This window comes from Zootoca vivipara, chromosome 6, assembly GCF_965207765.1.
Source record: "Zootoca vivipara chromosome 6, rZooViv2.hap1.1, whole genome shotgun sequence".
Taxonomy (NCBI): Eukaryota; Metazoa; Chordata; class Lepidosauria; order Squamata; family Lacertidae; genus Zootoca; species Zootoca vivipara.
In genome coordinates, this window is record NC_142589.1 from 85,235,891 (window position 1) to 85,262,648 (window position 26,758).

A 26,758-nucleotide genomic window follows, 5' to 3' on the forward strand; every position below is an offset into this window, starting at 1 on the left:
CTCCAATTATTTCAGTTGGAAAGTGGGGTGCAGGCCACTGCAGGCTGAGGGAATTTCATGTCCATTCTAGCTCCACAGGGGCCTTCTCTTATCCCAACACAATCTGTGAGGCAGGATAATAGCAGGCTTGCAAATGCCCCACACCTTGGTTACCTGTAGAAGAGCAAGAATCATCTCCGGCAGAACAGGTTGGGAAGCTTTATTAGAGCCCGTTTCTGTGTCTCTTCTCTCTTTCTAACCTTTTTGACACAAATTGTGTGTTTTTGGAAAACCATTTTAAAATATGGTTAGTAGCAGCAAAAAGATAAATGTGGGCTGGTGACTTATTTGTAAGGCTGCTTATTCCCATATTAAAAGATGGAAGTGAGGACTGGGAACTGATCCCCCCAGAACCAAAGCCATCCATTGTTAAGGTGGGGTGAGTGCGCAGGTTAGCTGCGCCATCTCCAGAATTAATTCTGCAGCACACTACCAGTACTGTTCTTGTCCCTATCAGCAGTTCAGAAAAACAATGAGCTGTATTTTAATCCCAGGTGTGCAAATCCTGCTTTGAGGTCAACAGATTCCTTTCCCCCTCCCTCAGTCTTTCATATACACAAACCTATTTATTTAACATAAGTTGACTCATCTTCTCCTTGTCATTCCAAGTGCACCTTTACACATCCACCTGAACAGGTTATGCTAAGTGGTTTTCACTTAATAGCCCAGTTGAACAAGCCCTGCTAAAGTCTGACACCCAAGGGTGCTAATTCTCCAATGAATACATAGACAATCCTTTTAAGTCAGGGATTTGGGGGGGGCACATTTTTCAGTTCTAGGGCCGCATTCCCTTCTGGTAAAGTTTCTGAGGACTGCATGCAAGTGGTGAGCAGGGCCACAGGCAAAACTGGGCAGAGCAATGGAGGCAAATTTAACCTTTGGGCAGTAGGCTGGTTTCTCCTCACCCATACCTTTCTCTCCATCCTCCATCAAGGCAAGCGAAGAGGCTTTATCACAGCTCAAAGGCACAGTGCAGTCAAACCAAAACACTCAAGGATGGTGTGAAGCAGGAGCCATGACAGGGTGATGCAGGGTGCCAACTTGAATCAAATATTGGGGGCCCCAGGTAAGCCCCATCCTACATAATCAATCACATGATGCCAATGCTCATCAACTTTGGGGGGAGGGCAGCCCCCTCAAACATTTTATTGTGGGGGGAGACCTCGCAGACCATAGGAGTTGGCTCCTAAGGGGTGATGCAGGGGCAAAGTTTTGAGGGCCAGATAAGCTGGAGGGCTAAATTCTGTCCATGGATTTGAGGCTCCTCGACCATCCTTTAAATGTGTTTTCCTTTTGGAGAAAAAAAAAGCAAAACTTGGATCTTAATAGGATTCAGTACACGAGTGATTTCCATGCCAGGGCTTGAAAAAGACAACTGCCATTTTGAAAGCATCATCTCCTTTGTGGAGCAGGGAGACCCCAAAGAGCATTGGCCCCTGTATTGTTGTTGTTAAAATTTCTATACAACCCTTCATCTGAGACTCACAGGGTGGTTTATAATACACCTCTCTGCCGTGGGCAGGGCTTTCAGTCTGGGTGGAGGGCAAGGAATAATTATAATATAATATAATATAATAATATAATATAATATAATATAATGCAGTATATAATATTTGTACCCCGTCCATCTGACTGGGTTGCCCCAGCCACTATGGGCAGCTTCTGACATATATAAAAACATAACTAAACATTAAACATTAAAAACTTCTCAATACAGGGCTGCCTTCTGGTGTGGGTGCCACTACCAAGACGACCCTCTGCGTGGTTCCCTGCAACTTCACTTCTCACTGTGAGGGAACTGCCAGAAGGTCCTTGGAGCTCAACTTCATAGCTCTGGGATAGATTATCTGCTTTGCATGTAGAATATTCTGCCCCTGGCATCTGCGGGCATGGCAGGGAAGAGACCCCTGGAGAGCTGCTGCCAGTCAGTGTGGTCAATACTAAGCTCAATGGACCAACGATCTGACTCACTATTAAGGTTTCTTCCTGTTTTCCCTAACTGAATGCCAGACTTGATGGGCCTTTGGTGTAATCCAGCAGGGCTTTTCTTATTTCCTAGGCACAAACCTCTTCTCACTCCCCTGCTCTTCTGTCATTGTACTGTTTGCCATGTGCTGAAATATTCCTGTGCTTCATTAGAATAATGATTTAAAAAAAAAAAAAAGTTCTGGTCTGTGCATATTAGAGGTACACACCCGCTTGGCACCCTGCAGATTTTTGGGCCACTGTGAAAACAAGGTAGGACTTGAACCCATGGCTTCAAGTGACAAGAAAGAAGATTCTGACTCAACTTCTGGAATAACTTTCTGACAGTGGAACAGACTCCCTCAGGAGCTGGTGGACTCTTCGGAGGTTTTTCAGCAGAGGTTGGATGGCCACCTGTCCTAAGTGCTTTAGCTGAGATTTCTGCATGGCAGAGGGTTGGACTAGATGGCCCTTGGGGGTATCCTACCAACTCAACAGTTTTATGACTGGATACGCCATTGGCTCGGTCCAGGAGGGCTCTTCTTACATTCCTCGTTCTTGGCAATCAACATGGCCCAATGGCCAGAGATGATAGCAGAAGTGTACTCCAACAACATCTGGAAGGCATTACATTGGCTACCCCTGGGGGAGGTGACTAGCCTTCACACAGCCTACCAGGCAGACAGGTATACCTTGAACTGTCCTCCACCCCTGCCCCTTTTCTTCCCTCACTCTCAAAACGGTATACAGTACAATCTCTGTGCCTGTCTCAAAAGAACACACTGTGTGCGTGTGTTCGTGTGTGCACATTCATATTTAGGAATATTTAGGAAAGCAGATGATGTAACCCTTGCTATTTCTGTCACCACTATCCTTAGCTGGGAGGAACCTAAAGGGAAACCACTCCATGTTTTGTTCATTTAAAAATATTAGCAGTATTCAACTAAGGCCCTCCTCGCTTGACCCAACACGCTTGCTTCCTCTCCCAAGGCCCTGGAATCAGGACATTAGTAGTTAAACAAATGTGAAAATGTAGGCCTGTGATTTGTGACTTGGTGTTGTTGTCTCCATGCCTGCCTCACCGTTGTGAAATGGCATTAACATAGTTTATTAGGCCCGCTTCCAGAGGGACTGTCTTTGTTCCCATATTTGCAAGAGGTTGTGTGTTCTGATTTGCATGCAAAAGGTCCCAGGTTTATTTCCAGGAATTTCCAGGTAGGACTTGGAGACACTCCTGTCTTTTAAAAAAAGCAAAAAACCATGGGGACTTGAAAACTTCCCCATACAGGGCTTCCTTCAGATGTCTCTGGAAAGTTGTGCAGTTGTTTATGGAAAGTCGTGCAGTTGTTTATCTCCTTGACATCGGGTGGGAGGGCATTCCACAGGGCAGGTGCCACTCCTGAGAAGGCCCTCTGCCCGGTTCCCTGTAGTTTCACATTTCGGGAAGAGGGAACCACCAAAAGGCCCTTGGAGCTGGACCTCAGTGTCTGGGCTGTATGATGGGGGTGGAAAAAGCTCCTTCAGGTATAGAGGGCCAAGGCTGTTTAGGGCTTTAAAGGTCAACACCAACACTTTGAATTGTGCTTGGAAACATACTTGGAGCCAGTGTAGAACAAGGAAAGCAGTTGCCAAACAGGTCACTTTGTGGCAGCCCCTAAGCTGTGGAACCCCCTCTCTACAGAGGTGAGCATGGCACCTTAAATTGTATGGAATCAGAACTGTAGAGTTGGAAGGGTCCCTGAGGGTCATCTAATCCAAACCCCTGCAATGCAAGAATCTCAGCTAAAGGAGTCGTGAAAATGGCCATTCAACCTCTGCTTAAAAAGCTCCAAGGAAGAAAGTACTTTACTGTATGCTGAAAACACACCTTTTTAACCCTCACCTTTGACACCCTAATTTGTTCCTCTGAATTTCAGTTCCTGGGAATCACAAGTGGGGAGAGATACGGTTGCACTTGTGTCCTGCTTGTGTTTTTTTCTCAAAAGAGGCATCTGATTGGTCACTTTGAGAACAGGATCATAGACTAGATGGGCCAAAGTGAGTCATGCCCATCAATTTCAGCGGGTCTACTCTAAGCAGGATTGGTACTGGGCTTTATTTCTTGGCCACTCTGACCTTAAACTTTGCACGTGGTCAGCTGTTTACGGTGCACTATCTCTAGACTCCCTCTTAAAATGTTGTAGGACTGGGCAGGGTCTTCTGTAGCAGATTCCTGTTTCAACTTATAGGATCTGCCCCCCTGTTGAGAATTTTAGGTTTAAGAAAGCTGGCCATGTTTCCCTGGCAAAATCTAAGAAAACAAAAAAGGGCTTCCTCTGTTCCATTTGTTTAGGTGAAGAAGAAGAAGAAGAAAAGACAGTAGATAGCCATTTTCCCTTCGGACCCACCCTGCTCCTACAAACTCACCAGGGAGTATAATTAATGCAGCACACAGCTGATGCCCTCCATTCTTCAAACACAGCGTTACCTTAAAGGCACACCCCAGAACGTAACACCTAAAAGACCTTGGAATGCTGACAGCCATCATGGCCAGCCTCAGCCTCATGACCAGCCAGACCACACCTTTTCACCTGCTTTGCATTCCAGGTTTTATTGTGTTCACTGAAGGGTAGTTGGTGAAAGGGCTGGGCGTGTTGCCACTGCACTTACTCTGGTGTAGATTTGAAATCTTATCATCAAAGATGGGGTGGGGGAGCTGTAGTGGGCACAAGAGATTGGATGAAAGATATTAATACCGTATTTACTCTAATTGCTCACCTCACTTGGCCAAATCACAAAATTGCAAAAATTAAGTGTACATTAGATTCGATGGTACATTTACATTCGCCAGCAAATACCTTTTTTTGTTTGTTTCAAGGTTCTGAAAATTGAGGTGCGCATTAGATTCAATGGCACATTAGACTCGAATAAATATGGTAACCTTAAAGAGACTTAAAAAGTTGCTGATGGAAGAAGCCTAAGAGCTGCAGCCCACAAGAGACTAGAGCAGGGTCCACCACTGTGCAAGCCTTGCATCCAAAGTTGTACTCAAAAGTAGACCCACTGAATTGCACCTTCTACACAGGGCAGACCCACTGAGATGAATGGACCTGTGTTGGTTATGTCCATCAATTTCAACAGTTCTAACTCCTGGGTAGAATTAACAGTGGAAAACAGGAATGCCTGGCGTGCTATGGTCCATGGGGTCACGAAGAGTCGGACACGACTAAACAACAACAGCAGCCCACTGAAATGAAAGGACATGGCTAGATTGGGCCCATTCATTTCAGTGGCTCTACTGTTGAGTAGAACAATGCTTTTCATGCAGCCAATTCCTGGAGTCTCTCTTTCTAAATAAAAAATGGGGTGGGGTGCTTCTGCCTGCAAACCCTCGAAGGCACTGCTACCGTAGTAGCAGTAGACCGTGGTGGCTGGTGTGTGTGGCCCCCCCAGTGGCTTGAACCTGGAACCTCCTGCATACAAAGCAGGTGCCCAACTGCTCCCCCTAAAAACAAATTAAAATTACAGTCCTCCAGCTCTGAATCAAGTGCTGGTTTTAACAGGGAACACAAAGGAAACCTGCCTTATGATGGCTGTGGCTGATTGATGTTTGGAGCACAGCAGCGATTGGAGGCATCAAGGGGTTTGGCCATAGGTGCGTGCTTCCTTATATCTCTCATTTTAACCCAGATTGTGAATGCCCCAATTTCGCGGAAACTGTACCGAGCAATTGTGGTGGAGTGGGTGGGAGAACCATAGAATTGCATACGGTAGTTGCGAGGGACTTAAGAGGGTCGTCTAGCGCAACTCCTTGCCATGCAAAAATCTTTTGCCCAACGTGGGGCTCGAACCCACGACCCTGAGAGTCAGACTCTACCGACCGAGCTACCCTGTCCCTCGCATTAGGCCCCAACCAAAATGCCAGAAAGTCGAGAGCAAGCGTTCAACTCCGCAGCGTCAGCGGAGAGCTCCGGAGTACCTGGAAGCTTGCTGACAGTTTAGTCGCCCGGCCCCGATAAAAGGATTAGCGTTTCGGCCGCAGCCGCCCTTATTCCCGAGTAAACGCAGCAAGCAAACTCGTGTCGTCAGCACCCCTGGGCCTCGCAAAGCGGCCAGGCAGCTGCCAGTCCCGGACGGCCGTCATTCTCCTTCCTCTCCAGGTCCAACAACAAGCGCTCTGTGTCACCGACGCCCTAGTTAGGCTGGGCGGCTTCTTCTCTTCCACCTCCAGCATGCAAAGCCCCATCGGATGTACCGTAGCAGTAGCAGCCTCCTCTTCCCTCCCCGGGGTGGGACACGCAGAAAGACGCCCCATGCCTCTATAATGTATCGGCACATACCCAGACTTGGTTTGCTGCGGTTCAGCCTCTCCACGTGGCCCCAAAGAGAAAGAGTAACACCAAAAAAGTGGGGGACCACCCCCATTGCATTATCAGCCATCCCCCCTTGCTTCTCTGCCCCGATCTCCAAGCTGATCCTTCGCTGCGCTCTTTTTACGTCTCCTGCCCAAGTCGTCTCGTTGCGCGCGCGCGCGCTCTTCCAGCCGTTCCATTTTGCGCAAAGTTTTTAGAGCGGAGTTGGCGAGGGCGGGCGGAGAAAAAGGAAGGAGATGACAGAGGCGGAGTTTGCCTGCTGCCATCTAATTAAGAGCTTGGCCGGGGGAGGGAAGAGAGGAAGAGGAAGATCGGAGGAGGAGGCGGATTCAAGAGCCAAGTGGGCCGGCGGCGGGCGGTGCGCGCATGCTCGTGCCCAGCGACTCCATGTGTAAAGAGCGCATTTGGCCAACGGAGGGGGGCGAGAGCGCAGCAGGATTTGGAGAGAGGAGGGATCTCGCCGGCCGGTTCGAAAGAGGAGGCTGCTCTTCCTCCTCGCTTCCACCCCCCCCATCGCCGGTGAAGGGGGTGGACAGAAAAGGGAGGCTTTTTTTAAAAAAAAGAAGTGGATCTGCCCGACCTTTCGATTTGGGGGATCGTTTAAGCGGCTTTGTAAGTGCGTCTCTTTGAAAGTTGGGGTTTTTTCCCCTTTGGGATGGGGGGGGGGAGGAGAGAGGCGGTAGAAGTCGGATTCCTGCGGCCTCTAAAGGAGTGGAGCACGAGCAGAGTGGGTTTGGGGCTGTGGCTAAAAGCCTCCTTATCTCGTCGGCCTCGTTGGATTTGGAGTTTACTAAAGCTCCCAGCCCCTTCCCTTCGACTGGCAGGGTGGGGGAGGCGTGAGATTTTGCTTACTCGACTTCCTGGCAAAGCGTCTTCCGAACCTTCGACGGTGGATTTTGGGAGGAGGTAGACGTTAAGCAGCTGGCGAAGAACTTTCTTTTTCTTTTCTTTTTAAAAAAGGTTTCGTGTTCATAAAAACGTAAAAACTCGCAAGAAAGTGGATTTTTCTTCTTTTGCGTGCTTCACCGAGGATGGAAGAGGCAGGGCGGGGGGGGGGAGAGAGAGAACAGAGAGACAGGAAGCTGGAACTTGTGTTTTGGAGGAGGCTTCCCCTTGACAATATACACTTTTATTTCCACTACTACGCTCTCTAATAGCCACACACGCAGGGTTCTGTAGCATTATCTGATTTTAAAAAACACCCAACGCGGCCTTTTGGGTGGGAAGGAGGAAAAAAGCTTGTTTCAAAAAGTTAGAGCCCTGTTTTTTTTCTCTTTCCCCGGCCTTGCTTCTTCACTTCCTCTTCCTCCTCCTACCACCATCCCGCACTCCCTCCTTTCCCTCCCAGTTTGGGAAGAAGAGAGAGAGAGGCTGGAGTTGAGTGGGGGCGGGGAGGCAGAGGACGGCCGGAGCATTGCAATACAAACCACGGTTTAGAAAATAACTCCCCTCTGTGTCGTCGTCGTCCCGTCCCCCCAACCAGTTGTTTTATTGGGTGTGGGGAGGGAGAGTACTTCTAAGGGGAGCTTGTAATCTTGTCTGCCTTAGGAAGACAGGTCAGTGAGGTTTCTGGTGCGTCTGAAATGACTTCCTTACTTTGAATGAACAGGCCACTGGCTTTATTGGGGGGGTGGGGAGGACATAGAGGGAGAGGTAAAAAAATAAATTCGGAGGGGAGGGGAGCTTGAGGACATAATTGCGTCTTCTCTTAGCACCTAAACCTGGCAGGTCGCCAGACAGGATTCTGTTCCAGAATAAAAGTCCCTCCTCAATCCTCCTGTTAGGATGAAGATGATGATGGGGATGTGCTTGAGGGGTGGGACCTAAGCTTCCCCCGTAGCCTGATTCGCCTTGCAGAGACCTTTTCTCATTCTTGCTTGCCCCCTCCCTCCCCCCGCCAGAAATCTTGCCCCACCTCTTCCTGGAGTTCTGCATTTATTTATTTAAATTTCCATTGAGCTCTGTCTCTGATGGTTTCCTTTCCCACTCCATGGACCGGCCACTGTTGCTTCAGGATTTCTGGTTAACCAGGTCGTCTTTTGCTTCAGATGGCTGCTCTCACACTCTGTTTATAGGGGAGTACTTCCTCTTCTCTTCTTTCCCGCACCCCCTCCAATCTCCCTCATCACCTTCAAATCCTTATCAAAATATCATTCCTAATGGGCATCTCTTTAAGCTACAGAGAGGGAGGGAGGGGAATGGGGGGACCTGTGGCTCCTCTCCAGGTGTTATAGGATGCCAGAAGGCCACAGATGTTCCCCCTCTTTAGTCTGCAGAGTCCCCACTGCTGTATATAAACAGGGAGCTGCTTTCCATCAGGGAAAGTGTTTAACAAACTTGGGTCTCCAGGTGTTTTTGGACTATAACTCCCATCATCCTTAGCTAGCAAGACCAGTGGTCAGGGATGATGGGAATTGTAGTCCAAAAACATCTGGATACCATAGTCTGGGGAACACTTCTCTAGCCGAATCCCTAATCTGTGAGTCATGCAGAATTCCAGGGGTTCCGAGTGCTTCACCAGGGGTCTGCGCTGGGCCTTTGGGAATGAGGCACAGCGGAGACCCTGGTGTCTCTAGAGCGGGGGTCCCCAAACTAAGGCCCGGGGGCCGTATGCGGCCCAATTGCCTTCTCAATCCAGCCCACGGATGGTCTAGGAATCAGCATGCTTTTACATGAGTAGAATGTGTCCTTTTATTTAAAATGCATCTCTGGGTTATTTGTGGGGCATAGGAATTTGTTCATATTTTTCTCCAAAATATAGTCCGGCCCACCACAAGGTCTGAGGGACAGTGGACCGGCCCCCTCCGGAAAAAGTTTGCTGACCCTTGCTCTAGAGGATATACGGCTTATTTACACAGATATACCACCTGAGCCTATAATGGGAATTCACAGCATTAACACCCCAAAAGAGTCTTCGTTTCTCCCATAGCTGCGGCCTTGGATTCAAGCAGAAAGCTAAACGTTGTGCTCTGCCATTTCCAGCCTGCAACCTTTTCCCACATCACAGACAATTCTGAAACTCTACTTCAAAACTCTGCTTTTTCTTCAAAACTAATTCTGAGTTGAGGGAGGGGGCCCCCCTCTTTTGCTTTCCTAATGGCTAATTACCTTCCTTTTGTCCACCACCCCAGGCAATTTCCTAGTCAGGAAATATATTTTAACATTTACCTTGATTAATTTCTAACTCCTGCTGGACACAGGAATTTAGGGTGTCTAACACCCACAAACATAACATTTTCCAGTGATAGCCAACATGCTGCCCTCCAGCTGTCTTTGACAGCAACCACAGAATTGTAGAGTTGGAAGGGTCCCCAGGGTCATCTAGTCCAACCCCCTGCAAGGCAGGAATTCGGGGCAATGGTCAAGGAAGATGTTGGTGTTGGGTGTTTTGGTCCAGAGGCCACAGGTGTTGTTCCCATCCCTGGAGCAGACAGAGGGATATTCATCTCCCTTAACACTAGGAACATAGAAAGCTGACTTAAACTGAGTCAGACTGTTGGTCCATCTAGCTCAGTGTTGTCCACACTGATTGGAAGCAGCTCTCTGGGATTTCAAGAAGGGACTCTTTCCCAGCCATCACTGGGGACTGATCCCAAGACCTTCTGCATGAAAAGCGGGTGCGCTTTCACTGAACTGGGGTCCTTCCCAAAGAAGAGGGGTTCCCTAATGTGACAGGTTGGCAGTAGGTTCAAGAAGGCCTTCAGAAAAACATTTTTGGGTATTTCTATATTGCTTGAAAACCACCTTTGGATCATGTTGGCATGACAGAGGGGCTTCCAAATTTGGAGAATGAGATAGTGTTAGATATATAAGCTAATCACCAAATTAGCTTATAGTATATAAATTAAACCTGGGTTACAGGCACCACAGCAGTATGTGTAGGTGCCATTTTTGCCCCCCCCCCGGTGGAGTTTATTCCTATTAATTTCATTTCTTTACTGGTTTATACTTTAAAGGAAAAAAAAATCTCAAAGCCGTTTACAACATTAAATAAAGCATCTAGAATACAACAGATTCAAGCTTCAAGGAAAATATTTCGGATCCTTCTCTAAGTGACATTTTGCTTTCTCCATTTTCAGTTTACTTTCTCCCGCTTAATTTATAGAGCTGCCTCATAGCAGAAAGACTCTAGGAAGCCAGTAGGGTGTAGTGGTTAGAGTGTTGGACTAAGACCTGAAAGATTAGGGTTCAAATCCCCACTCTGTCGTAAAGCTTGCCGGGTGACCTTGGAGCCAGTCATGGCCTCTTCACCTACCTCACAGGGTCGTTGTAGGAATTACCTGAGCAGGGGGGGGGTGAACCATGTAGTCCTTGGAGAAAAAGGTGGGAGATAAATGCAATAAATAAGCTCTGCTGACCTGCTTAAGACAGCTGGAAGGGCCAGTCGCCAACCTGGCATCCAGATATCTCCACATGGTCACAATTGAACCCGTGTCAGTCGCAAAATTTCAAGCACTGGAAATGAATAAGGGTAAACATGGGATTTATGCTGCCATGGCTAATCTGGATGGAAGGCATGACCAATGGTCAGGGTAATGGGAGCTGGAGTCAAGACACTTATGAAGGAACCCTATAGATGTTCCCCATCCCTGCTCCTGAGAATCAGCTTTCCCTACTGCATGCAAGAGATGGAAGAATGCCTCTATTTAAAAGAGGCATTCTCTCCAGGAGAGTGGGGGAATGGCTCTTAAATCAGAAATGGGGAATCTGTCACCCTCCTGATGTTAGGCTCCAGTGTTAGAAACTCAGATATATAAGCTAGGTGCCATAGGGCTCCTTAAACCATTCACAAAAACTTTATGTCTACTTGCCATTGTGGGCCAAGATTGCTCTTGTGTCTTACTTTTCCAGTGATGGGACTGACTGATTCTCAGTCAAACATCTGGCTAGTTCAGAGGACAACCTTGAGCTACTAGGTTGAGAACTTAAAGAAGAAAAGTCACTTGATCCAGGGACAGTCTGCATATCTATTGGCTTATTCCTACTTCTTTTTCTTAATGGTGACAGGAACCATTCATAACCTAGGAATATTCTTCCCAACTGTGATCAGGACAGTGGGGTAAGATAAAACAAGCAACAATTCACTAAACCGCTGTTTCCTGCTCTGGCTGCACAGAAAAAAAGGCATTTTGGTTCCTGAAATACATTCTGATTGTGCAGATAAAATAGATAGAATTCTACAGGATGTGGTATTAGCGAGAGAAAACAGTCCAAATCCATTGATGCCCAGGCATGTACCTCCAGGTGGTGGAGATATCAGATGCCATTGTGGGCTCTAGGCATCTTCACTTGGTTGCAAGTGACCAATAATCAGGTGCAAAAAATGTGCCTGGCTAATTTCGAACACTGCCTGAGAACATCATGCTGGCAGCTACGTTGCAGAGTTATTATCGGACGCTGAGGACAGACAGAGACCTGTTGCCAAGGAGTGGTATTCAGCTCCATTTTACTCAGAGTAGACCCACTGAAATTAACAAACCTGTCTTGGTCGTATTCATACATTTCAGCGGGTGTACTTGCTGTGAATCTTAGTTGAATGCTGCCTTTGTGGTCTTGCTTGGAGTGTGTGACTGACCGCTGTTGGGAACAGGACACTGGGTTACATGGAATTTTTGTTTGATCCAGCAATTCTTCTTGTCCATGGGTAATCCCTGTTAACATCCGGTGCCTCCTTTTAAGTCTCATGGCATGCAAGTTAGTTAGGTTTTCTTTATTTGTGCCTTGAAGCAGCATGTCTTTGAAGGCTAGATCACTGGGGTCATGCCACGGGGTAGGGTTTGTGGACTTCCTGACATTGCTAAGTGAATTTCTCTGCTGACTGTCCTCTCAGAGGCAGTAGATGGAAGCTTTGGGCCTGATCCTGCAAGGCTGCTTCCCTGTACTTCAGTTTGTCCTCTTATTTATTTAACAGTACTCTTATTCGGAAATAAGTCCTGTTCATGCTGATTGAACTAAAGACTCGGGCCTGGGATTGTGGCTTTACAGATTCTGGGGTTAAAAGCTATCATGCATGCAAATACTCATGGTTTTTACTTTCGCTTCTGAGCTCTGTACTTCCCCTGCTCTTAAAAAAAACTGTGAAGGTGTATGGGTGTGTGTTTAACTCTGAATGGGGGGTGAGGTTTAACAGGTGGTCAAGGCAAGGTAAGACCCAAATATTGCTAAAATGGGTAGCTCTCCCATAATTCAGTAGAAGAGGAAGGTGGCTTGAGCACAAGCGGGAGAGACAGGGAGAGGTCTGCAGCAGTTGCGCAATAATCATTTCCAGGGGGGTAACCCTGTTGTCTCCAGAAATAACAGGTTTTAAAACAGACAAGGGTGGTAAAAGTTGGCCTCTCGCACAGGATTTTTTGTAAGGCTAGCTGTTCACTGGGGGCGAGAGCTAGTGTGGTGTAGGGCTAGGCAATATCTGGTTTTCAACATTGTGATATATCACCAGCTAAACATCACGATAATACTGCTATATCACGGTGTCCAAAATAAGGATGGAGCTGTGTAGAGCCATTGGCTGGCTTCACGGTCTTTCCCGCATCGTGATTTATGCTTAGCGCGCTCACACTCATCATGATTTGCGATATATTGCCAGGTAAAAAATAATGAAACCAATATCATGATATGGATTTCAAACTGGTTTGGGATGATATATCAATATATCACCCAGCCCTGGTGTGGTGCAGTGGTTAGAGGGTCAAACTTTGACCTAAGAGACCAGGGTTCGAGTGCCCACTCAGCTGCGAAGCTCACTGGGCCATTGACTGCCTCCAGGTAACCTACTTTGCAGGGTTGTTGGGGGGGTCAATTGAGGGAGGGAAAGAATAATGTGTGCCACCTTGAGCTCCTAGGAGAAAAAGGTGGGGTATAAATACAATTAAAAACCAATAAATGGTGGCGCTGTGGTTAAACCACTGAGCCTAGGGCTTGCTGATCAGAAGGTCGGCGGTTCGAATCCCTGCGACGGGGTGAGCTCCCGTTGCTTGGTCCCAGCTCCTGCCAACCTAGCAGTTCGAAAGCACATCAAAATGCAAGTAGATAAATAGGAACCGCTACAGCGGGAAGGTAAACGGTGTTTCCATGTGCTGCTCTGCTTTGCCAGAAGCGGCTTTGTCATGCTGGCCACATGACCTGGAAGCTATACGCCGGATCCCTCGGCCAATAATGCGAGATGAGCGCGCAACCCCAGAGTCGGTCACGACTGGACCTAATGGTCAGGGGTCCCTTTACCTTTAAATACCATTGTGGGGAAACAGCCGTAGCTCAGACATGGAGAACCTGCTTTGCGAGCATAAGGTCCCAGGTTTTATCCCCAATGGCGTCTCCAGGTAGGGCTGAGGGAAAACTTCCTCTCTGAAACCCTGGAGGGCAGCTGCCAGTCCAGGAAGGCCACACTGCTCTAGATGGACCCAATGAGAGCTGCCCCTGTGCATTCATAACTCTTGCAGGTTTCCCCACAGACTTGGAGTGAGTTTGCAGCTAGTTAGGAGCCAGGACGTCCGGGTTGGTAGGCTGGAGACTCAGGGTGCCTTCGACACACACCCAGAATTCTGCCTGTTTCTCGCCTCTCCTTTCCCCGGGCCAGTGGAAGCATAAACTTCGCCTTCCCCATGGCGATTATTACAATCACCTGGCTGCACAGTGAAGATCCCCGCCCACACTACTTTTTTAATAAAAAATCCTGCTGCGAAGGCATCTTGACGTCTGGGGGGAGGGGAGGGAGGGAGGATGTTGCGTAGTCATGTCACAGCATTGCATCAGCATCGCTGTGTACTTGGCAAACATCCCAACCCTTGGCTGTTTTTCAACATCTGGATCCTTAAGGCGTTTCCTGGGTGTTTGAGTTGGGGGGTGCGCAAGAAGGGTGGGTGCTGCAGGGAAGGAGGCATCTGCTCTGTGGGGAGGGGCATTTGGTGTTGTGTGCCCTCTTCCTCCCACCCCCTGATGCACATAGTTAACACACGGATGCACACAGCCTCAATGGAATCCTTGAGCAGGTCTCATTTGTTCATTTCATTCCTGGTAATATTTGGACAATGTTCCACAGATGTCTTGTAGCAACCTGCAAATTACAGTGTCTGAGATAAATTCACGGAGGAGCCGTGTTAGAAACTCTGATATATAAGCTAATTGCCAAATGACACCTTTAACTTTGGTTCTGTGGTCACCACCACTGACTATCTAGAGATGCTTCCCCCCCCAAAAAAATATATTTTATTGCTATTATTAATTTCATTTCTATACCGCTTTATATTTTAAAGGAAAAAAATCTCACAACGATTTACAACACATTAAAGCAGGCATCCCCAAACTTCGGCCCTCCAGATGTTTTGGACTACAATTCCCATCATCCCCGACCACTGGTCCTCTTAGCTAGGGATGATGGGAGTTGTAGGCCAAAACATCTGGAGGGCCGCAGTTTGGGGGTGCCTGCATTAAAGCATGAAATGAAATAATCCATAATAAAAAAAGTTCAAGCTTCCAGCAATATATTTCTTCTCCAAAGGACATTTTGCTTTCCTCAAATTTATTCAGTTACTTCATATATAGCAGGCATGTCCAAAGTCCGTTTGGTGGGCCTAATTTGGCCTGCTGGCCGGTTTAATCTGGCAGTTAATTTCCTGGGGTAAAATCCTAAAAAAAAAAAACCTCAACAACTTCAATCCTAAAAGAAACCTCAACAACTTTGGTTGGCCCTTTGGTCGGCCCCCACGGCCCTTCCCTTCACCAAATCTGGCCCTCTTTGAAAAAAGTTTGAACACCACTGATTTATAGAGCTGCCTCATAACAGAAGGACTCTAGGTAGGCAGGGTGTGGTAGTGGCTAAAGCGTTGTACTAGGGAGAATTGAGAAATCAAGGCATCCTAGGCCTCAAGCGTACATCGTACCAAGACCTGGCAGATCAGGGTTCGAATCCCCACTCAGTCATGAAGCTCACTGCGTGACATTGGAGCCAGTCACAGCCTCTTAACCTACCTAGCAGGGTTGTCATAGGGAGTGTGAATCATGCACCACTTGGAGGAAAAGGAGGGGTATAAAGGCAGTAAATGAGCTGTTCTGCTGACCTGCTTAAGAAAGCTGGAAGGGCCAGCTGAATGGAGATGTCAGTCGCCCAGAGATCTCCACGGGGTCGCAATTCAACTCGTGCCGGTTGCAAACTGAGCCTGGTGCTCGGGGAATTTTGAACACTGTGGAGGAGAGAGGGGCACTTTCAAGGGTTGCTGCGCACAATAGCTGTGCTCTGCCCACCTGTACAGTTGTGAAAACCAGAAGTGGGGAGAAGGGGAGAGTTGCTTTTGTGCTCAGGCTATGCTTGCAGGCTTTGTAAGAGGGGCGTCTGGTTTGCCACCGTGAGAACAGGATGCTGGACTGGATGCCCCCCCCCCTTTGCACAGAGCTGCTTAGAGACCAGTGTTTCCTAAACTTGGATACCCAGCAATTTTTTTGGACTACAACTCCCATCATCCCTAGCTAGCGGGACCAGTGGTCAGGGATGATGGGAACTGTAGTCCAAAAAACAGCTGGAGACCCAATTTTGGGAAATACTAGTTTAGGCCAATCCATGGAGAATTAAGGCTGCCAGTGACCATAATGGCTGTGTTCTCCTTCCTCTATCTGAGGCAATAAAGCCTCTCATACAGTTGTTGGAAACAAGTGGGGAGACCTTTTTGCTTTCAGTTCTTTCTTGGCAGCTTCCCTTTGGGGCATCTGGTTAGTGGGACTAGATGGGATTCCTTCGGCCTGACTCAATAGCCGGACTCTTTTTTTTATCATTCTTATAAAATGTGTTTTTTAAAAAATGATGCAGAGGAACAAATTGCAATTTTAAAAATTGCATATACTGTATTCCTTTTTCTTTACCTCTATAGCAGTTTTGTGTGCATAGCAGTTTACAAAATGAAATAAGCAAAGAAGGCAACTCCTGTCCTGTTTGCAATCTTGAGGAAGGAGATGGGGAGGACAAGGCAGGCAGGCAAACGCTGCTGCAGGGGAATAGGAGCAAGTGGCAGGTTCAATATTTAGGGTTCCTTGACCGTGAGACAGCCCTTGGCTACGTCATGCAGGCCTGGCATTTAGCATTGGCATGGTTCAGCATCAGCCATGCACCCACACCCCAGGAAAAAGCCCCACTGGCAATAGCTTCCTAAAGCTGTTCCTCTTTCTCACCATTGCAATATTATTATACTGTATATATTATTCTTGTCGCCCTTGTCTCTCCCTACGTACAGGAATGTTATTGGGGTAGGTTATGTATGGGGGCACTGCATTGCTGCTACTGCTACCATTATATATAAGACCACTTGATATAAGCTTGGTGCAGGGTGTCTATCAATATATAGCAAGGGTCCCCAAACTAAAGCCTGGGGGCCAGATGCGGCCCAATCACCTTCTAAATCTGGCCCGCGGACGGTCCGGGAATCAGCATGAGTAGAATGTGTCCTTTTATTTAAAATGCATCTCTGGGTTATTTGTAGGGCATAGGAATTCGTTCATATTTTTTTTCAAAATATAGTCCGGCCCCCCACAAGGTCTGAGGGACAGTGGACCGGCCCCCTGCTGAAAAAGTTTGCTGACTCCATATATATATATATATATATGTATATGTATATGTATATGTATATGTATATGTATATGTATATGTATATGTATATGTATATATAGTGGTACCTCGGTTTAAGTACACAATTGGTTCTGGAAGTCTGTACTTAACCTGAAGCGTACTTAACCTGAAGCGAACTTTCCTATTGAAAGTAATGGAAAGTGGATTAATCCGTTCCAGACGGGTCTGCGGAGTACTCAACCTGAAGCGTACTTAACCCAAAGTATGAGTGTAATTGGTTCTGGAAGTCCGTTCTTAACCTGAAGCGTACTTATTACTTAACCTGAAGCGAACTTTCCCATTGAAAGTAATGGAAAGTGGATTAATCTGTTCCAGACGGGTCCGCGGAGTACTTAAACTGAAAGTACTCAAACCAAAGCGTACTTAAACTGAGGTATGACTGTATTATTATTATTATTATTATTATTATTATTATTATTATTATTCGCACTTGCCTGTCGCTTTGTCCCAAAGGGGCTTTGCAACAAGGTAAAATATGAAACGGGTAAAAATAAAGGAGAAGCCAATTTTTTTGGGGGGGGGGGGAGAAGAAAGCAACACATATAAAACAAAAATTTCCTAAGTACTGTATCTTTATTGATGATAATAGGGATTTAAAAAGCAAGGAGTTGATTTGCCACTCGTTAGTGGCAGCCAGACTAACAGTAGCACTCTTCTGGGATAATATATCCAGACTTACACTTTTGGAGTAAAAAAAAGTTGGAGCATCACGCTAGTAATAAAAGCTAACAAGCAAAAATAAAAAGGGCAAGAGGGGGCAGATCTGTCTCTGATCAGCTAGGGTTTATGATGCGTGTTAACAGAAAGCGTCAATCACGCTGCCTCTGCAATATGGTGATCTTTGGAACCTACTGAGTATTGACGGACCACAGTGCCTCTAAACCAGGCATCCCCAAACTGCGGCCCTCCAGATGTTTTGTCCTACAACTCCCATGATCCTTAGCTAACAGGACCAGTGGTCAGGGAAGATGGGAATTGTAGTCCAAAACATCTGGAGGGCCAAAGTTTGGGGGTGCCTGCTCTAAACGGTCATAATAGTTCTTTGTAGTTCCTATGTTGTGTGTGCGTGCGCGCACATGCTAAAAAATAATTCGAAATGAAAAAAAACCTCACCACAGAATTACTGAAAATGCTTGTCTGACCATATAGCAAAGTAAGGAAAACCTCAACCTAGTAAGAACTCAAGAAGAGGTGGGTCAGCCCAATGGCCCATCTGTCTAGTGCAGCATAGTGACCACATAACTGGCATGCAGAAGTGCAGAGATGGAGCATAGCCTCCCTCATGTCTAGCAGCCACGGATAGCCTTTACCTCCATTAATTTGTCCAATCCCCCTTTTAAAGCCACCCATAAGATGTACAGCAATGTAGACTATTATTGTTATCAATATTAGTATTATTTTTTACCTGTCATGGATGATTTAGTTGATATATTCCTGCATTGTAGGGGGTTGGACTGGATGACCCTTGGGGTCCCTTCCAACTCTCATGATTCTATCTCAGGTGTCAAAAGCCAGGGGTGAAGATTAACACTAGCATGATCTCAAAAAAGGCCAAGGGGAGGCCATAGTTTGGAGCCTAAAAGCTGACAGCGATGGCACCAGGCAGGCTTTCAGAGGGGAGAGTGCCTCTCAAAGGCTTTAAACCAGGCATCCCCAAACTTCGGCCCTCCAGATGTTCTGGACTACAATTCCCATCATCCCTGACCACGGGTCCTGCTAGCTAGGGATGATGGGAGTTGCATTCCAAAACCAGCTGGAGACCTAAGTTTGGGGAACTCTGTTCTAAACAGAAGGCAGTTTTAAAATCCAGCACGAAGCACTGACAAAGCTTAAGAGGTAAAATACAGCTTTAATGCCCTGTTTTCTCGTCTGGTGCTGGAAATATAGTAACCATGACACCTCTCTTGCAGATTAGTTCCAAGAGCATGGTCCCATTACTGACAAGGCCCTGCTGCTGATCCTCCTTCCACACGACTTCAGGTGGTTGGAGTGCAGAGCCTCTCAGGGTGCTCTTTCTAACCCAACAGGTTCTTCAGGGAGCAGGGAATTGTTTCAAGAAGCCTTGAACCCCGGAAGCCGCCTTTCTACTGAGTCAGGCCACTACTCCATCCAGCACTGTCAAGACCAATTGACAGCAGCTGCCCAGGGATTTAGGCAACAGACATTCCCAGCGCTACCTGGAGCTGCATGGGGTTGAACCTGGGACCTCCTGCTTGCAAAGCAGGTGCTCTACCACTAAGCTATAGATGCTAGTCCTCATGGTCCTGAATAAAGACCTAGTTTTAAATAGGAACCTAGAAAGCTGCTTTTGACTGAGACAGACCGCTGGTCTACCTAGCTAATAATAATAATAATAATAATAATAATAATAATTTTTATTATTTATACCCTGCCCATCTGAGGATAGAATTGGGAGGAGGCAGGTCATGCATACCACCTCCTGGGAGAAAAAGTGGAATACATACTGTATATTCCTGCGTATAAGACTACTTTTTAACCCAGGAAAATCTTCTCAAAAGTCTTATACGCCAGGTCGTATTCCTTATATGGCAAGTATATCCCAAACTCTATATTTTAACTGGAAATGTTGGGGGTCGTCTTATACGCCGGAATATACGGGTAGATGTAATAATAATTATAACTGATAAATAAGGCATTTCTGAAAGTTCTCTGCTTTTTATTTCAATCTTTTTGGCGGTCAAACAGCAATTTTGGGAGGGTGGGCATTTCTTAACTATGTCTACTCAGAAGTAGGTCCCATTGACTCTAATGCTGCTTACTCCCAGGTGTGTGGGGTTATGATCGCAGCCTTGGTCCCCTCTGCCAGGGAGTCATGTGCTAATGTCATGGTGATGTTGTGGTCTGTGTGATGCCATCGGAAGGAAAACTCAGGGATTCCTTTCAAGGTACCTGCTGAAAATACCTTGAGGGTGCTGTCCTCCCCCTTTCGGAAGTGGTGTACAAATAATCACAGGAGCGATGGCAGACTTCCCCCCCTTTTTGTTGTTGCCAATGCTGCAAATGTTAGCCAACAAACAGCGAGCTTTGATGCACTTCGACATGCCAAGAACTCAATCCTATAGACGTAATCGGATTATCAGAAGAGGCCCTTGGCTGGATCAGACCCAAAGGGGGCCCATCTAGTCTGGCATCCCCCCATAGGGAAGCCCACAAGCAACAGCAGCTCTCCCCATTTACAGTTCCCAGCCACTGGTATTCAGTCTCCACTGACAACCTTCTCCTCCCCCATGAATTCGTCTAATCCTCTTTTTCAAGCTGTCTGCAAGAACATCTGGATTTCCCCGTGGATCATGCCAAAGGGGGGGGGCATGCAGCCCATGATCCCGTTTTTTTCACAGCAGCCAGCCAGATGCCCCCAAAGGGGGATCCACAAGTGAGGTGAGCCATGCTGGCTTTGCAAATCTTGCCCCAGCAAAAGGCAGGAATCTTGAGCCACCTTTGGGCAGCTGAGCATCACAAAAATCTGTGGGTGGGGAGAGAGGGTAAGGGGGGCTTGCATCTCATTTGCTAGCTGACTTTGGCCCCCTCTGTGCCAAAAAATCAAGGCAAATTGGCCAGCCAGCAGGAAACCCTTTTCTAGGCTAATTGTGCTTTCTTTTTTTCTCTCTCTCTCTCCCCTCCCCCACCTGCAATCGAACCTCCTCTCTCTTTGTGGCTAAATTAAGAACTTCGCTTTCCTGTTAATGACACCTTTCAATGCCTCTCCCTCCAACTCTTCCTTCCTTCTTTCTTTCTTTCTTTCTTTCTTTCTTTCTTTCTTTCTTTCTTTCTTCTCTCCCCTCTTTTAAAGGACCCTTTCCCCCCAAAATATACAAGAGCTGCAAATGTACCAAGCTTGGGGCCACAGCAAAACTTTGAAACAAACAAACAAATAAAGCCTGCCTGTCTGCCATGTGTGTGTGTGTGTGTGTGTGTGTGAACATAATAATAATTATAGCGGGGGGGGGGTGTCTATTGTGCCTCTTGAAATGGTGTCCGCCAGGCTAAGGTCCCCAAGGTGGTTGCTTAGCAACCATAGGAGTTCTCCGGAGACTCCCTCTTGAGAAATTTAGAAAGTCAAAAAAAAAGGGGCCACGATACCTCCAGAAGAGCCAGGCTTCATGAAGCTGGCCTTGCATCCTGCTACTACGGTGGCTCTGTTAATTCTCCTTTGCTTTAAAACAATTGCAAAAGTGTTCAGTGTGGGTGGAGGGGACCAGCGCTTTCCTATCATACAGTGGATTTGTTGGAGAAATGATCAGACAGCGGATCTTGGTTTGCATTCTATAGTGCGGGAAATGTTGTTTATGTTGTTTGATTTTTATTTATTTATTTAAGCGCATTTGTGGGAAGTTGCCCAGAGTGGCTGGGGAAGCAAAGTCAGATGGGCAGGGTATAATTAATATAATATAATATGATATGATATAATATAATATAATATAATATAATATAATATAGCCTGCTCTTCAGCCAAAAAAAGGTTCCTGGAGTGGCTTACGTAAAACCAAGACTTGCAATCTGTATTAAAAAAACAACAACACGACACGCAAGGCAAAAGGGATAGGGAGGGCAGAGGAAGAAAGCAAACCCGGGCACCGATTCCCACACAGTAGTTTCTTGGAATGGCCAGCTGGCATAGAAGCAGTCCAGGGGCAGGATGTGCTTAATTGAGCTGGTCTTTCAGCAGTTGCTGATGGAGAGAGTCCTGGTTCTTGTCTCCCCCCCCCCCCCCGGAGGCAGCCTAATGGGATAGCTGCTGCCTGGAGACAGTTGTGGGAAAGGAGCCTTGATGGAGCTGGTCTTTTTAATGTTGGCAGGACTCTCATCTGGGTCTGTCTCCTGCATGCGCCTAGCTCAGGGGTAGGCAACCTCAGGCCCGTGGGCCAGATGTGGCCCAATCGCCTTCTCAATCCGGCCCACGGACGGTCCGGGAATCAGCATGTTTTTACATGAGTAGAATGTGTCCATTTATTTAAAATGCATCTCTGGGTTATTTGTGGGGCCTGCCTACTGTTTTTACATAAGTAGAATGTCCTTTTATTTAAAATGCACCTCTGGGTTATTTGTGGGGCCTGCCTGGTGTTTCTACAGGAGTAGAATGTGTGCTTTTATTTAAAATGCATCTCTGGGTTATTTGTGGGGCACAGGAATTCATTCATTTCCCCCCCCCCAAAAAAAATATATATATAGTGCAACCCACCACATGGTCTGAGGGACGGTGGACCAGCCCACGGCTGAAAAAGGTTGCTGACCCCCGGCCTAGCTTATATATGTGTTTCTAACACTGCTTTGAAGGGCCTGCTGGGCTCTTAGACAAATGCATGGAGGGGTCTAGGGATGAGGGACATAGAATCATGGGGAAAGTGTTATACTTTGAGGGAAAACTTAATGCAAATGATATACCTGACACCAAGTTAAGTTGGCAAAGATGCATAAATCTGTGTCAAACATCTGATGGAAATGTGAAGAAGTAGAAGACTCGTTTCATCACATGTGATGGACCTGTAAAGTGGCTAACTACTTTTGGGAGATGATCTATAATGAGATAAAAAAGAGATTTAAGGTAATTCTCCCAGAAAGTCCAGAAGCCTCTTTATTAGGGATAATGGGAACAGATGTCCCCTTCAAAAACCAGGTAAATCTATTTCTTTACACAGCAATGGCAGCTCAAATATTATAAGCACAAAAATGGCGGGGAGAAGCCTACGAAAGAGGAGTGGCAGTTGGAATTGGCAGAATTCTCTAAAATTAGAGATAAAAAAGAGAGACTGACTTTGAGGAGGATTGGAAAATGTTTGTAGATTATTTAAAAACTCAGTGTAAATGTATTAAGACACAAATAGGATTTGACTGAGAACAGCAATGGGAAGGACGGTGGAGTTTTGTGTTTTGTGGAGTTTTTTGTTTGTTTTTGTACAAGCAAAGGCATGGAGTAACTGCCGTATATGCCGGCGTATAAGACAACATTTAACCCCGAAAAATTGTCTCAAAGTTGGGGGCCATCTTATACGTCGGATATACGAATCTGCGTGTGAAAGACAGAAGTTGCCAGGCGCGTAAAAAGGGCCGTGCGCGCTGGTTTACGCCCGACAGAGGGGTAGTGGCTCTTGGCTCCCGCCCGCCTGCTCCCCGTCACCTTTTCCTCACCTGCCCTCCGTGTCTCCTCCACCGTGGAGGGCAGTGGGTGGGCTCGGCAGCAGGGACGGCCTCCTCCTCTCCCTTGGCTGCAGAAATAAGAATAAGCGCGGTGTGGGGACTCGCCGAGTGGCACCAGAAATCGCTTCTGAGCGTGTCCGCATGTCCGCACATGCTCAGAAGCGATTTCTGGCGCTGCGGACATTTTGGATATGGGCAGCGCTGCCCATATCCAAAATGTCCGCAGCGCCAGAAATTGCTTCTGAGCATATGCGGAAGCCGAAAATCGCGTCTGGACACGCGCAGAAGCGATTTCTGGTGCCGCACTGCCCATGTCCAAAATGTCCTCAGCGCCAGAAATTGCTTCTGCGGCTGGGCAGACGCGATTTCTGGTGCCGCTCAGTGAGTCTATATTTTTACTGAATGTCAATATTTTCGCTTAAAAATTAGGGGGCCGTCTTATACGCCCAGTCGCCTAATACGCCGGCATATACAGTAATATGCAACAAAAATTGACATTTTGGGGAAACCATGGAGGGGAGGGAGGGGAAGTCCTAGGTTGACCGACTGATTGCAAAACCTGAAATGTTGTTGGATTATTGTTTATCTTTTAACAAATTCTATAAATAGAATTAATAAGACATTAATAAAACATGGAGGAGAAGTCTCTCGGGGGCTACTGGCCACTACTTCTCCCTCCACTGTCTGAGGCAGTCTACCTCCGAACAATGCTGCTGGTTCTTGTGCCCCAGTCCTTGTGGCCTTCTCATTGGGAGCATCTGGTTGGCGAGGATGGGGTGGTGGTGGGACTGCACAAGATGGGCCCCCTTTGGCCAGATCCAGTTCCAGGGCACTCCATATTGAGCACCCGCCCAGACACTTATTTCCAGTGGTCTTCAACTTCCTCCCCTTAAAAGAAATGATTATGATCTCATCAGGGCAAACCATTTTTCATTTCCAGATGGATTTTTAAAAATTATTTCCTCATCTCTTTTGCAGCAAGTGAACCATCTTCTTCCTGTGCTCATATATAAACACCCTATTTACACGCCTTTAGTGAAGGGAAGGCAGGCAGGCAAGGATGTCAAACTTTTGGGGTTCCCCCCCCCCCCGTGTCTGACCTGGTGGTGGGTGAGGATGGAATGAGGAGTGGGGGAGACAATGACTTTTTTTTTGTTGTTTTTGCTTTAGGAGGAGGTGATCACAGCTCCATTCTCTCTTTTTCACACACGTACACACACTAGGCCCGAAGAAGTGGGTGTGGCTCTGCTATATTAAGTCCTGGGCTGGTGCCAACATACTGTTACGGTGACCATTTTAAGGCCTTCTCCTTGTGCAATCCACTGGGGAACCAGGAGCGAAAACTCCTGCTGTCTCTGAAAGTCAAGGATGCTGCGGGAAAGCTCTAGCTGCCATCACAAGGGGCTTGCTGGGATGAGAGCAAGTTGCCTCTATTAGAGCTGGGCGATACCTGCTTTTCAACATCGCGATATATCACCAGCCAAACATCGTGATATACTGATATATCACAATGTCTGAAATAAGGATGGAGCTGTGTAGATGCATTGGCTGGCTTCATAATTTTCCCCACATCGTGATTTTTGCATAGTGCGCACACACACATCGTGATTCGCAATATATTGCCAGGTCAGGAATTATGAAACCAATATCATGATAGGGACTTCAAACCGGTTTGGGGTAATATATCGATACATCACCCAGCTCTACTCTTTATGCTGAATTGGACCACACCAGTATTGTCCACACTGACTGGCAGCACAGCTCTCCGGGGTTTCAGGCAACAGATACCATATTTTTCCGTGTATAAGACTAGGTTTCCCCCCCTTTAAAATAATGTTAAAATTAGGGGGCATTTTATACACAGATGCACTCCCCCCCAATTTTCTTAAATCTGAGTCCCCCAAAATAGGGGGTGTCTTATACATGGGGGCATCTTTTGGACAGAAAAATACGGATGGTATCTTTCCCACCCCTACCCAGAGGTGCCTTTCGGGACTGAACCTGGAGCCTTGTGTATACACCTGTGCCCCTTCCCTAAAAATAAAGCGCAAGATTGCAGTCCTCATGGCAACGAATAAAGAGCCACTGCCAGTCAGTGAGGGCAACATGAGTATAGGGTGGCTTCCTGTGTAAATCAGCTCTATTTGGAACATTGAGGACTGAAATACTTTGTACCTCAGTGGCAGAGTAATGCTTTGTATTCCGATGGCTCCTGGTTCGATCTCCAGCATTTCCAGGAAGAGCTGGGAAAGGCTGTTTCCTGGAACCCTGGGGAGCAGTGTTAGAAACTCAGGTGTATACCGTGTTTCCCCTTTTTTAAGGCGTAGCCATAAAGTAAGCCATGGCAGCATTTTGTAGCAGTTGCTAAATTTAAGACACCCCCCGAAAATAAGACATACCTCCATACCGTGTACAGCGGGACCCAGCCAGCCAGCGGGGCCTGGATCCGGCTGCTGCAGCGGCGAGCCACCTGCCGAAACAGGCGGCTGCAAAGTGGACCGCTCCGCAGCGCCGAGCGCGCGGAGCGCCTGGCAGAGGAGGCCTGCTGCCCCGCCGCTGGAACAGGCGGCTGCAAAGTGGAGCGCTCCGCAGCTCGGAGCGCCCGGCAGCGCCAGGCGAAGCATCCAGCCAGCGGCCTGACCTCTTCCTCGCCCGGCCGAGGAGGCCTGCTGCCCTGCCGCCGGAACAGGCGACTGCAGAGCAGAGTGCCCAGCCGGAGTGGCGAGGCAGAGCGGCGGCCGGAGGCTCGCTGGCCCTTCCGCACCGCCGGAACGTTGTGGGCTGCATGGCCCGAGGCAGAGCGGCAGCCGGAGGCCCGCTGGCCCTGCCAGGGCGCCGGACGGCGGCGGGAGCGCTGCTGGCCCCTTTCGCGGCGCCGGAGCATCGTGGGCTGCATGGCCGCTGCCGGAATTTTGTGGGCAGGGGAGCGGGAAGCAGGCGGGCTGGGCGATAGGCCCGTGGCTGCGCTCGGCGGGGCCAGTAGTGGGCTCCACGCTGGCCTGCGCCGGCCTGCGCCAGGGGCTCCGGCTCAGTCCACCGCCGGCGCACGGCACCTCGTTGTGGCCAAGATCTGGATCGTGGTTGGGTGGGTGCCCTCCCCTTCCATAGCGGCACGGGAACGAGGCTGCCTCTGAGCATGCACAGAGAGACACTCCCTTCCCATCCCCCAGTCCAGTGTCGGGGAAAAGGCGTCTTGGAAAGCCAGAGTGGGTTTATAGCTCGGGATGGGGTGGTCTCTGAGCATGCACAAAGTGCCTCCCTCACCACTGCCTTTGCACTGGTTGCCTTTGGACATGCACGGTGAATGCTTCTTACATAAACATAATCTCTTAGGGAGGATTTTGCAAGGCTGGCGTTCTGGTGGCTAGGAGTGAGGGTGATGGTGGTGGTCTCTGGGCAGGTACAGAGTGCCCTCCCTCCTGCAGCATAGGCAGCGTGTTGCAAAACAGAGGGCACTTTTTCCCTTGTCTCTTTTTAAAAGAAGTTGCTCCCCAGGGTGGGTCCATAATAAAAACCGTAACAAAAATCTAATTAAAAAATTAAGACATCCCCTGAAAATAAGACACCTTGTGTTTTTTTTGAGGAAAAAAAGTTATAAGACGGTGTCTTAAAAAGGGGGAAACACGGTATATAA

The 26,758-nt window shown here is 47.6% G+C and overlaps 1 protein-coding gene and 1 long non-coding RNA gene across 13 annotated transcripts in view; one reads left to right on the forward strand and one right to left on the reverse strand.

Moving 5' to 3' along the window:
* The window catches only part of GATAD2A (GATA zinc finger domain containing 2A), an 86,642-nt gene that overhangs the window by 8,737 nt on the left and 51,147 nt on the right, over positions 1–26,758 (forward strand). For 4 of the 12 annotated variants that reach the window (XM_035117246.3, XM_035117251.3, XM_035117256.3 and 1 more), the window contains exon 1: positions 6,648–6,968. The exons of 5 other annotated variants lie outside the window; for them this stretch is intronic. The gene's annotated coding sequence lies outside the window, so the exon portion shown is untranslated. Of the gene's footprint in view, positions 1–6,647; positions 6,969–26,758 lie in introns of those variants that run through there. 3 more of the 12 variants (XM_035117253.3, XM_088672916.1, XM_088672913.1) reach the window with 2 other exon arrangements.
* LOC148685510 (uncharacterized) lies at positions 4,576–6,575 on the reverse strand. The gene is made up of 2 exons (XR_015950744.1): positions 6,324–6,575; positions 4,576–4,699 (listed from the first exon to the last, which is right to left on the reverse strand). It is a non-coding gene; the product is annotated as an uncharacterized LOC148685510 (long non-coding RNA).